General features: G+C 33.2%; 1 protein-coding gene across 7 annotated transcripts in view; it reads left to right on the top strand.

Moving 5' to 3' along the window:
* LOC124298396 (cell growth regulator with RING finger domain protein 1-like) overlaps positions 1–12,359 on the top strand; it is a 57,638-nt gene that overhangs the window by 16,229 nt on the left and 29,050 nt on the right. The gene's annotated exons all lie outside the window — the stretch shown is intronic.

Raw genomic sequence — 12,359 nt, 5'->3', positions numbered from 1 at the left:
TTGAACCTTTCCGTAATGAAAGTGCCGTGATAATATATGAGGCATGCATGTTTGTAATATTTGTAACGTTTTATGCAAAATCTTTGCATTTCGTTTACGAAGTTAGTCAGATTTTATCGCCAACGTCGAGTTGACGGCTGTTTCAGCAATTACTGCACCACGCATTAATTACTATATTAGCACGTATATTTGAACGGAAAATATATGCTGTCGTTCGGTGTTTTTGACAGCTTATTTATGAGACTTGGACCAATTACGCATTTATCTATATATAGTTGATAACGTGAAAACATATTAAATATGTTTGTAATATCGAATAATTAATTTGGGTATTGATAATGGTTTTACGAAAGGAACGAAAATTGAAAATGACGAACCAAGTTGATCGTGATAAGTATAAAAGCGTAAAACAGGACATCGTTAAATTGTTTTTTCTTAACGGTTGAAAAACCATAAAAAAACAAAGAGTCGATAACGTATCAAAACAAATGTAACGAGTCTGTAGTCACCTCAGTTTATCTCCATATAATTATTTATGCATTCATATTGCTGAAAGTTTTATTTTTTGTAATTTATTTGGAAATTGGAACGCGGGTTCTGTTATTCTACACGTATAATACGATACATGCGATGAAATACTTGGTGATTTATTCACTCGCATATCCATACCTATATGATATTTGAATTTCAAATTAGCCAATGACGAGCTATCATACCATTCATATTAGCATACAAGAGTGTATTTTTTTTTTCTTCTTTCTCTCTTCTCTGAAATTGAATGTTTTATCAGCAGTAAATTATTATGCGCGTATACGTACCTATATCCCATAGCATCGTGTTACATTTGTTTTTTCAATCTGTTTCAACTAATTTTTCCCACGTATATTTCTTCGACGTTATCCGATACCTTATACAGCAATCGATTACAATATTTTTTATTTTTATTTTTTCTCGCACTTGAAATCTTAAACGTCATCGATTTTCACGTATGTGTATAATAAACGTCGTAAACGTATTATTACTGTGCCTGTAATTTTTTAAATGAATACAAGTGTTGGTATTCGTTTGTCGTTTGAAAAATTGCGCAGCTGATAAAGATTCGGGAAATTTACTGCGCTCGAAGTCAAGTGTATAACAATAACAACAGCAGCTGAAAAGTTTGTTTTTATTTTCTTTCTACTTTGAATATAACCGACGTGATTCGAGTTCTCTCAATGTCGCTTGAAGTGCGAATTCATTCAACTTCAGGCTTGAAGACATTTCAATTAATCTGAAGTGAATTTATATCGGCGCTTGAAATTGCCAGAAGTGACGTTCGGATACTTTAATTAATTCATGCGGAATCACTTTTAGTATTGAAATTCTGGATTCAGATGCACTTCGATCTGTTGCCAGAGTGATCGATTGGACGAAGTTATTGCTTTCGCAGGAAGGAATTTCAATATTGCATTCGAATCTGTAAACAGGTTGCTAAGAAAGCGTTCGATAACGATATTATATCATAGTTATATATACAGGTGATGATAATTGATTAATGACGTGAAATCGTGTTTTGCTTATAATATCAATTAATTGAGAAAATAACAGAGTGAATGATTGAAAATTAGAAGATTAAGATAAGGAAAAATCTGATGCGAGACGTCGGCGCTGCAGCGGGATGAACAAAAAATATCGACGAACGCGAGTTGTTTGATCAGCCGATCGACATCCGATGGCGCGTAATCGTCAACGATTCCGTGCGCAGGATTCGGGATCAACGACGAAGAGCAGAAAAGCTTGATTTTCAAAAGGAACAGGACCGACCGAAACAGCGAGAAGAATTCATCGGAGTAGCTCGATTGTTTACCTTCAGCCTACGACACTGTAATATTAACGATTGAAAACGCAACTCACGATTTCTTAAGTAATCGTAACCCAATTTGGAGCCAACAACCATCGCCAGTTGAGACTGTGTCAAAGCGCAGAAGCAGCTCGTATCATCAGAATCCCGCCAAATATTACGACCGAGTCCAGAATACACGATGATCCCGATGAAGGAGCGGAAAATTGGTTATCTACGAATTACGGTTTATTTGATAATATATGTTTACACCTTGTATACACATCGAGGTGTTTGAGAAAACCATAATTCACGATTTTCTACCGCGACAACCCCTGAAAAGTTTGTTTATGTTAAAAGAAAGATTCCCTGAAAAGACTCGTCTGATCTTTCACTTTTCACATTTTTTTAAAAATTTTTAAAGAAACGCGTTGCAGCACTTTAGTTATTATTTCTTTCCTGACATTTGTATTCAATCAAAAATGTCACGATCGTAACACAACGATATATTAACCGAGAATCTTATTCTCCTAAATTAAAAGTTCATATTAAATTATAACTATTTTGTGAGATTGAATTAATGATTGAACAAGTCGTCAGATTGTACACTTCTCAAACGTCAACCGGAGACTTGGTATTACGAGTATAAGTCTTCTTTGTGACGTAAATTGATATTGCGATTGATATGGATAGTAAAAAAAAATGTTGCTCACGATACTCCGTATATTTAAAAATATGTATAAAATTGAAAAATCAACTGATCGCAATCTTCCGATTAACGTAGAACGCTCTTCTTTTGACAGAAACAAACTTTTTAGGGGTTGCCATGGTAAAAAATTACATTCTTTTTTTTTTTTCTGAAACACCATAATATTATTATACACATCGATCAATGTCGTAGGCTCGTCGACGTAATTTTCTTATCCAGATTTTTCCATCCGACACTTCGCACCCTAACGCTACCATACTCCATTATCCACGTGATTAGATATACGGCATTCTCTTACCGTTGCGTTGCAGCGTTGCTCCGTTCGTAATTCGAATGATTATGTTATTCATTGATGACCACCACCCTTCTCCACGTTTGTCACGTTACGATGACGTTATAAACGAGCAAGCGTAAATTGCGTACCTTGCACAATTGTGTCGCGCGTGTCGATATCGTTTTTCTCGTCAATTTTTCGTTTCATTTTTACTCGTTGTACGTAAGCCCATGCACAACGTAAGCTTCGGGCCTGCTCTTCACTTTTACTTTCACATCTCGAGAATGGTGTCGTAAAGTACAATCAAGCCCGTATTTCGAACAATCGTTCGGATAAATATCCTCCTTCCATTCATACATATAATGTTTACTCGTTGGCAGATAGATGGTGAAACTTCTTCTCCTTCTTCTTTTTTTTTTTTTTTATTTTTTTTTTTATTTTTCATTACGCAAAGAGACGCCGGCGTTTTTCTCGAGGTAATTGACTCCCGATTTAAATGATACACATTTGACCCGGACAGCCGGTCAAGGTAACCTAAAACAATTTCATAACTCCGTTGTGTCCGACGATGAGAACGGCGGGAGGCCAATGTCTCGTGTCTTGCATACGAAATGCATGGTGTGTCACGCCTTACACATTATTATAAACAAGCCGCACGGTATCGGCGAAAGAAACTCGTTCGCAAACGCTTCGTTATTTAATTTTCCCCGAGTTATTGTTAGTACGGGATATAATCCACTCGTACGAACACTGAGAATTATGGATTTCGTGTAATTACAACAGTACGATTTATTGCGAAAAATAAACTGTTTAGATCCTTTTACTTTTATTTTTATATTTAAAATGAATTATCACTGCAGCATTGATTCTTTCTAACGCTGACAATAATGAGGTAATATTGAACCAAGGTTTTAAAATACGAGTCTGTTTTGTTTTATTACGATTTACCGCATTCTCGACAATTCCAAAATGGCAAAATAACTGGTTTATCCTCAGCGCGAATCGTTACGACAACGTTACTAACTTCAATACACGATTATAGGAAATACTTTACGGAATTACGCGATTTCTTTAAGGTCCCTTGTCTCGGCTCATGGTCTTTATTTTACATCCCGTTTCTTCCAAGGCCTTCGACATGCTACAAGCGTACGATCATAGTGTGTCGGTATGTCGAACAAAAAGAAAAAAAAGAAAAAAAATTATAATGAAAAATGATCTTACTTAAGCCTGCAGGCTTTTGCATGGATATAAATTTTCCTCCACTTGTTTCTCTTACAACTTTTAATGTATATATACATGTGCGTGAATGCTCGTGTTTGTAAACGTATGTATTCGTATAGAAAACTTGGTTTTAACTTACAAGTTTTTGACTTCATGCACAAGTGAAGATTGAATTTTTTTCTTTTTTTTTTCCCCATAAATTGCAATCCACGGATTGCGGTTCAACCTGTTTATCGTTTTATTCGTTTTAGTTGATGATTCGCCGGTTCATGAACGTTCCTTGAAATAAATAAAATTGAAACAATACAGTTCAGGTTATATCCTACCTATTTACATTTCAATTACATTTCCAATCAATCCTGTTGCCGAAATTACTTACACGATATACATTTCAACACTTTCTAAAACTAATGAATGAATATTAAAATATAATTCGACCTGTATTAAATACGTGTTATTCATTTTTTTAACGATTCATGTATTGAAATTTTTAATAAAATAATAATAATCAACTTGTGTCACGCCAATTTCGGGACCATGAAAGGACATTTATATATATATTAGAGTGTTTCAAAAACACCGACTATTTTTTTCTTTTTTCGAAGAACATTGAAAAATCTTCCGAGTGTCCCTCAAAAATGACCTTGGTAAAACATGAGCTCTTAATATTGATATTTAGAGGTGGCGATTCTCAATTTTCTATTTCCCATTTAAATAACATGGGAAAATTTTTTTTTTAAAAATAGAATTTTATTGCTCGAAAACGAATCAGTGTGAAGATATAAACAAAACATATTCTTGTAAGAAATTTTACGCTCTACAAAAAAGGTTTGAATAAAGATTTGCGTAAGGTGAGTCGTTTCGGAGTTATCAGGCCTCAAACATCGAACCGTTTGAAATAACGATGTTATTAATTTATAAATGCTACAAAACTTACTCACATTGTTGATTAATGAAATTTATATAATTTGTACAATAGTGCCATATTTATATGCTCCTGGATTGAAATACGTACAGTATATTATCGATCAGGACTTGACGTGATGCAAAGTAGTTTGATTACGAATATAAATAAAAAATTAACTACGCCTGACTCTAGGCATACAGGGCAGATGCAGAATTTTTTCTACGTCTAGCCGTCTGACAGAAATTTTTTTATTTCTGGTATTCCGTTTCTTTGGCGCACTCTCGTAAAACGAGTCAGGTGCGTAGATTATTCGTTATTGTCGAACTGCTCTCCGGAGTCTCAAACAACGTATTTATATACACGTGTGATAAACATATAATATAGATAATTTTACCAATATAATTGAGACGCATCTTTCGCTTTTACGTATTTCCGTTCTTTATTTATCTATTTTTTTTTTTATCACTCATCACGTAAAATATTATCTCATTAATTATTATCGACAAAATATCTGCATGGTACAAATAATTAGTTTCTTACGCGCTAAACAATCTGTGCTAACGATGACGCAATATTTTTAGTGGCCGAAGATTCGAAATCATGTAACGTGTCTTTTGATAATACTGTATATTTGTTCAACGATAATGCCGAATTATGTTCGCATCGGATGTTTGAGTATTTGTCTGTACTTTATTATGTATTAATTTTTTTTACACACTTGGACATAATTTTTCACTTCGTTAATGTATTAAAAAAATTTATATTCGCACGTTTTGAACGAAAGTAAGAGGAAAAAAATTTATTTCTACCATTAATCAAATGTTTTGTTTGTCGTGTATATTTTACGTCCGCTGAGAATGGTGGTATAAAAAATTTAATAACTATCGTCAAATAATACTATATTCAACTATTTTTTTTTTTTTTTTATTAAACGCTACCGTAGACGCGGGATTACGACTCGTTCGTTCTTGTTGGTTATATATGTATAAAAGTCGTCGGTTACTTTTACGAATAAATTATAGCGCAGCGCACTTTATATACGTACATAAAAGTTGGGAAATATTACAAAAGTTGTTCGCGTATAATCTGGGGCAGGGTGAACGTGTGCGTACAGGTATTTAATATGCCTAGATATGCGATTTAAACGCGTTACACTTTGCAAATTATTGCCGTATAACGCGCGCTGCACGATGCACTAACATTTTTTGTTCCTTCTCTTTTCTTGGAAGGATTGCATATTTTTAATTTATTTATTTTTCCACTTTTACTTACTTTCAACTATACAAGTTATTCACTCGAATACTATACTTTCAATTTCAATTGTCGAGCATATTTATTTCATTGCCTTTAATTTTTCACCTAGTGTACTTAGAAACTTAACATTGCGTATTGCATACATAATTCAAATATGAATTTTGAAATTTACGCCTGTAGCTTTAGCCAGCTATCAGACCGTCACAGTTTTCACATTAATTTTATTGCATGCATTGACATTGTGATAGTATTATTGTTATTGATTGCAAACATTCCTGCATTGAAATTGTAAAAATGAAACTTGAATGTAAATGAATTTAAATCAACTAGCAAAAAATTTGTACTTTTAAATTGTCCTCGATTGTTGATTTAAAAATTTGCATTGAAAAGAATCAGCTCATAAATTTTTACCGACACTGATCATTCGTGAGATAGACAATCGCAGCTGTTCAATCCTTGCTCGTGCAGGTTATGAATAATTGAGAGTTCTGTTTATATTAAAAAAATTTTCGATTGCAGCCGACATGCAATATATATATATATATATTCGATCTTGATACGCGAGTATTTTCTCAGGCGATACACTTCGATTGCGGTATAATCGGTCCGATGTGCCCATACAAATGTGAAAATTTCGATTCGACTAACAATGGTTTGTTCGATTCCAGCCCAATTATCATACATTGCGTTAAAATTAACGAGGAAATTTCTATTCATACAAATTCGGCGTGTAACTGAGACTTGTACAGACCGATCAATTACGCTTGAGAAAGTATAATAAGAAATATGCACAATTCAAGTTTGAAAGAGAATTCGTCACCAAAAGTTGCTGCGTCATTGGGAATCAATTGCTTTATCCCCTCGTATGATGAATAATTCGAGAAATTTGAAATTTAAAAAGTGTAAAGTTGACGTTACTTATTTCGTAGTAGGCTCTGCAACTATCTGCGTTCCATATATTTTATCGCGCCGTATTCCGTCGGCCATTGTTAACACAGCTGGAATTCATTGTTATCAGTTGCCCTTGTTTATCGTCCAAAACTATTTCCGACGGTGTAGATAAGGTCTGCACAGTTTTTTTCATCGCTTCGTTGATACACATTCCTGCCTTTATTTGAACTTACAATAACCCGCGTGCCGCGGGATCGGTTCCAAGACCTTCGACGATCCATATCGTCCGTCCTTTGAGGAAAAAAGACTTAATTTCTCGTAAATATTACACGCTGTTTACCTAATTAGCAATTTTAGACATTTTACGCGGGTCGACTGAATTTATATGGAACTGTCGGAACTCCCAACAAGTCCGGCAAGTTTAAGACTGTGAAAATATCACTTTGTGGCGACTCGGATATCGAAATGGCGACTGTATCCCCCCCCCCCCCCCCCCCTTAATGGAAGAAAAATGATTCATACGCTATAAATATCGAGTGTTTATCAAATTGTCGTATTCTTAAGCTGCGATAATCTTTTCGAAAGTTGATAAATAGAAAATTCTAGAATTATAGAGAAAAAAAAAGAAAAGTTTAAATTTCGACGATTCGTTTCAAATCGCTTCAGAATATTATTATTTAAATGAAGTATATTCGTTCGACTTCACTCTATTATAATTTAACGAAAGCTCAGTGCACGCCTATCTCATTATAAGCTTATTAAACAGTAACGACTTTTGGCCAAACAACCTTCGTAATTCTCTCGACGATAGAAATGATCGATAAATAAATGCTGTAAATTTATGATTATAATTTATTATTTCTCTTCCAAAACAGTTGATTCATTCCTCAATTATCTTTTATATACCTACCTATAATATATACCTATGTGTACGCACGTCTATTAATTTCTCACACACAGTCGGGACTTGGAATACAAACTTATGTAACGGACACGGAGAGAAATGAAGGGTACACCTGTACGGAAACATTATATATGTATTGTAGGATATGTATTAAGCACGTATATATAAGGCGGAGGACGTAGGTTCGGCGTTTCATAATTAACGAAGCATTGACGTATGTGGTTGATGAAATTTCCCTGACTACCTGGCTACCTACGTACCTAAAATACGTTTAACCTAACCTCTCATTATTTCCTATAGCAGCAAAGTATTCTTAGAAACTCGACGTCCAGCCTGTCTTCGTTTTTATCGCTTCCGGGCAGATAAGCTGCCTTCATGGATACCGAAATTTATTGCATCGTCTTTTTATTTTCACTCGTTGTCAGCCCGGGCTAGCTGTCATACATACGTATTATATAGATCTACAGACGCGTTACAATTTACATGTAACAATGAGTCACATCTGTTTCCACATCTTTGATTAATCTCGGACGTTGGATAACTTGCCTCTGCCCAACTGATTACATGTAATACGGTTTGTATTATTAATTTGATCGTATTGTCAACAAAATACCTACCGAATTAACTCGAGAAAAATCACCGAATAATTACACGCTCGATCGGTACATAATTAACGTGAAAAAATTGAAAAAATACAATGCCACGTGGAAATTTTTAAATAATTATGATGTCACGTTTCTTCCACTATTTGACTTTTTATTTATTTATTTATTTATTTTTTTTTTTATTTTATTTTTTTTTTCTTCAAGTTATTTAGGCACAGAAATTTTGCTGGAAAAAAATTGAATAGAAATAAAAATGGCAGACAATAAATTCACGTCTCATACAAGTTCACGTCTCATATATCATGACTGTTGTTGTTATTTTTGTTTTTATATACACACGGTATGAAAATTAATTACAATTTAATATCAGTTCTTTTCGCCACTGAAATACGGTGATATTCTGTCTATTACATTTTCACGGACCAGATGAATAAAAAAAAAAGAAGAACATATTAACAACCATACGTTTTATATCCCATTATAAACAGTTGGAAGTATCTTTAGTGGTTTTTTTTTTTTTTTGTTTTTCTTGTTCATTCTTAATTTTTCAATCGGATTTTACGGTCTGTCAGTTGAGAGAGGCAAAAAATATACACACATAATATATGATATATTTCCTTTATGTATAATAATATATGTTCGTACGCAGATTTATATTTTACATACTTGTGTCGATACGCAAACTAATTATATATTCGGTTTGAGATTTATTTCATTATGAATTCATGTTTGAGGATAATATAATTAGTGACGAAAATATTAATACTAACCATAAACCACATACATCCAATGAGTGAATCATTGCCGTTACGTACGTTTGCGCGTTAACAATATACGCGGAAAAGTTTGGTTATAAAAATTTGCGACGCGTAATATAAAATACGAAACGTGTCCATGACGGAATTATTACATGGTGATATATTTTTATGTTCGATGCACGTGTTTTATGTTTATAGAGAAACAGGTGTTGTTGTTGTTGTTGTTTTGTTTTTATGCAATTACGGTTGGTATTTCAAACACGGTAAAAGCGACGGAACAAATTTTTCGGTATAAAATAAATGAAATAAATCAAACACAGAGACGTTTGCATATTATAGAGAATTTAAACAAATTGCAATCCGCGGAGACCTCGATTGTCGACGTGTTTCAACATTGTCGCGCGTGTGGAGATAATCTCAAATTATTTAATTGTGCATCTGCGGTTTAAGCAAATAATTATCTTTCATGCCTGTGTAAATTTTTTATCGTAGAGTGGGACGAATTTTAATATCATTTACGACAGTTTGCCTTCGATCTTTGATCTTCGAAATTATTGACGATTTTTGCAACTTTTTATGCAACGTTATTGGCACGGTTTCGTATATAAATGTATAAAAATCGGCCCGTTCGTTCGAGCTCAAATTTCGTAATACTTTCGCAAGCGTCGTATATATATATATATATATATATATATATATATATATATATATATGGCTTACCTTCTGTAGACGCGAACGGCGAAGCAGCAGCGGTGAAAATAAAAGTATTTAATCACGGAATGACATAACTGCGTCCTAATTCAAGATTGTTTATTTTGTGCGCCCATGCATATCGGAGCGAGACGAATGTGTTGTTCTAAACACGCATCCGTCACTCGATTGGCAAAAATCATTTCGATTAGCAAAGAATTCGTGTTCTGAGGTTGTCGTGTGAAAAAAAAGAACGCGCTTCCAATTTCATTCTTTCAAAGACCCGGGTAAATAATATTTAATCAATCGTACTAAAATCATGAGAATATAAATTTTTGTCCATAAATCGAATCACGTAAACTGCATCCTTGTAATAATAATGAATATTTAGAAAATATTCTCTTGCTATAGAAATAAAAAATATCCTCTGTAAATGTCAAAATTTTCTAGTAATATTAACGCGTGCCGTGAAACGATTGAAACTTGAAACGTAAATGACATTGAAATTTTAAATATTTTTTAATTAATTATGTTTTCTTTCATCAACCAATACGAACCGACAAAATCAAGTTCATATGCTTCCAGCTGAACGTAGGAACAGAAAAACTTGGGATAAACGTATACGTATTTCGTAGATAATGACGCTCAGTAAAACCGTAAAAATTGTGGTTTCGTCAAATATAAGAGTTTTGACATTTGATGGATTATTATTTTTGTGTTCCTACGTCAGGTTGGAACTATAAACATTGTTCTCAAGCGTAAAATTGTATTTTTTGAAAAAAATCAATAAATAATTTAAAAACATTGATATCTTTTATGTATTTCATAAAATTTAAAAAATTCACATTCACAGGGTATACTTTTTTTCTATATTACGAACATATTTTTGGGGAGGTAATCTAAAAAATTCCAGAATTAGCAAAATAACTGACACCCCGATATATTTATATTATGTATAAACAGGTAAACAAATTATACAACGAATCGTGCATTTAATGTTACATTATAACGAAAATAAAAATGCCATAGGATAATAAGTCGGGTAGTTTTGGAGGAACATTTCTTGGAAGTAAATAAGAGATGAAAAAAAATAAATAAATAAATAAGACGCAGCCTGGTTTTATTTGTTTATAAACTTTGATGACGATTTCTATCTTACTGCTGCGGAGAGTTAATAAATTATTAAAGTTATTCGACTGCCTAAAATTTCCTCATGGAAATATGATATGGGTATGTATATAACCGCCCGTGTACCTAATAGGCTCAAGGGCAAAAATTTAAAGTTTCACCGGTAGTAAGTTGCTTGTCAATATGCATGTAGGTATGAATATTTGTATGTATTATACAAGCCTACGTAGGAATTATCTGTAACGTCATTCACAGGCTACATAACGTGTCTGCCGAATGCGTGTATAATTACCTTAGATACGATCTATTGTATTCTATTCTTGTAAAGAAGATTTTGTGAACGCGTTGTTCTTGGCTAATCGGTCAAAACTTTGGAGTAAAATCGACGCGGCAATGACAGAATTTAAAATATGCTTTTACATATACACGTATGGTTAACACAAACGTTGCATTTCTGAATTGTAATCAATTAACTTCCAGCTTTTTATATCCACTTTAAATTTCCCCTACGGGTATATGCGTAATTTCGCCGCTGAGAAAAAATTTGCAAATAGAAAAGAAACGCGTCACGCTTCCATGGATTGAAATTTGTAAATTTGTGGTTCTGTTCATGAATGGAACTGATCGCCGTATTTAAATGAGCAACTTTTTTTTTTCAATCTGTAACTCTTGGATTCTTTGTTTCTTTTTTTGTTTTTTTCTTTTTTTTTTTATCTTTTTCTTTTCGCAGTACAACTCACAAAAGTTTATTCGATGCTCTTTAAAAGGTGAGGAAAAAAAATGTATTGAAAACATACTTTAGTCAATTGTTATTCATTATCGTGATGGAAGTATGTCAGTACTTATCCGATGTGTGTTTTAATTCGATAATTGTTATATGTAATATATATATAGAGAGAGAGACCGTGATTATGATTTGTTCGTTTTATTCTTTTTCATACTTCGTTGAACTCGTTATTTTCCTTATTGTAACTACGCGACGGTTTCGTAGTTAGAGAGAGAAAGAGAGAAGGAAAAAAATTGGCTTGTAATTTTTTCACCGATGTTTTTGCGATGTTTGTAATTTTTTTTTTTTTTTTTTTTTTACACCTTATCTCACCATTCCGTTAATATACCGATCATATTTCACTTCCTTATAGTGTACGGTACCGTGATACTTGTTAATTGATATTTTGCTATTAGCTGTTAGTTAATTATAA

This window comes from Neodiprion virginianus, chromosome 2 (assembly GCF_021901495.1).
Source record: "Neodiprion virginianus isolate iyNeoVirg1 chromosome 2, iyNeoVirg1.1, whole genome shotgun sequence".
NCBI classification, from domain to species: Eukaryota; Metazoa; Arthropoda; class Insecta; order Hymenoptera; family Diprionidae; genus Neodiprion; species Neodiprion virginianus.
The sequence above is the reverse complement of the archived record's forward strand: the minus strand, read 5'-3'. Positions and strand labels throughout refer to the sequence as shown.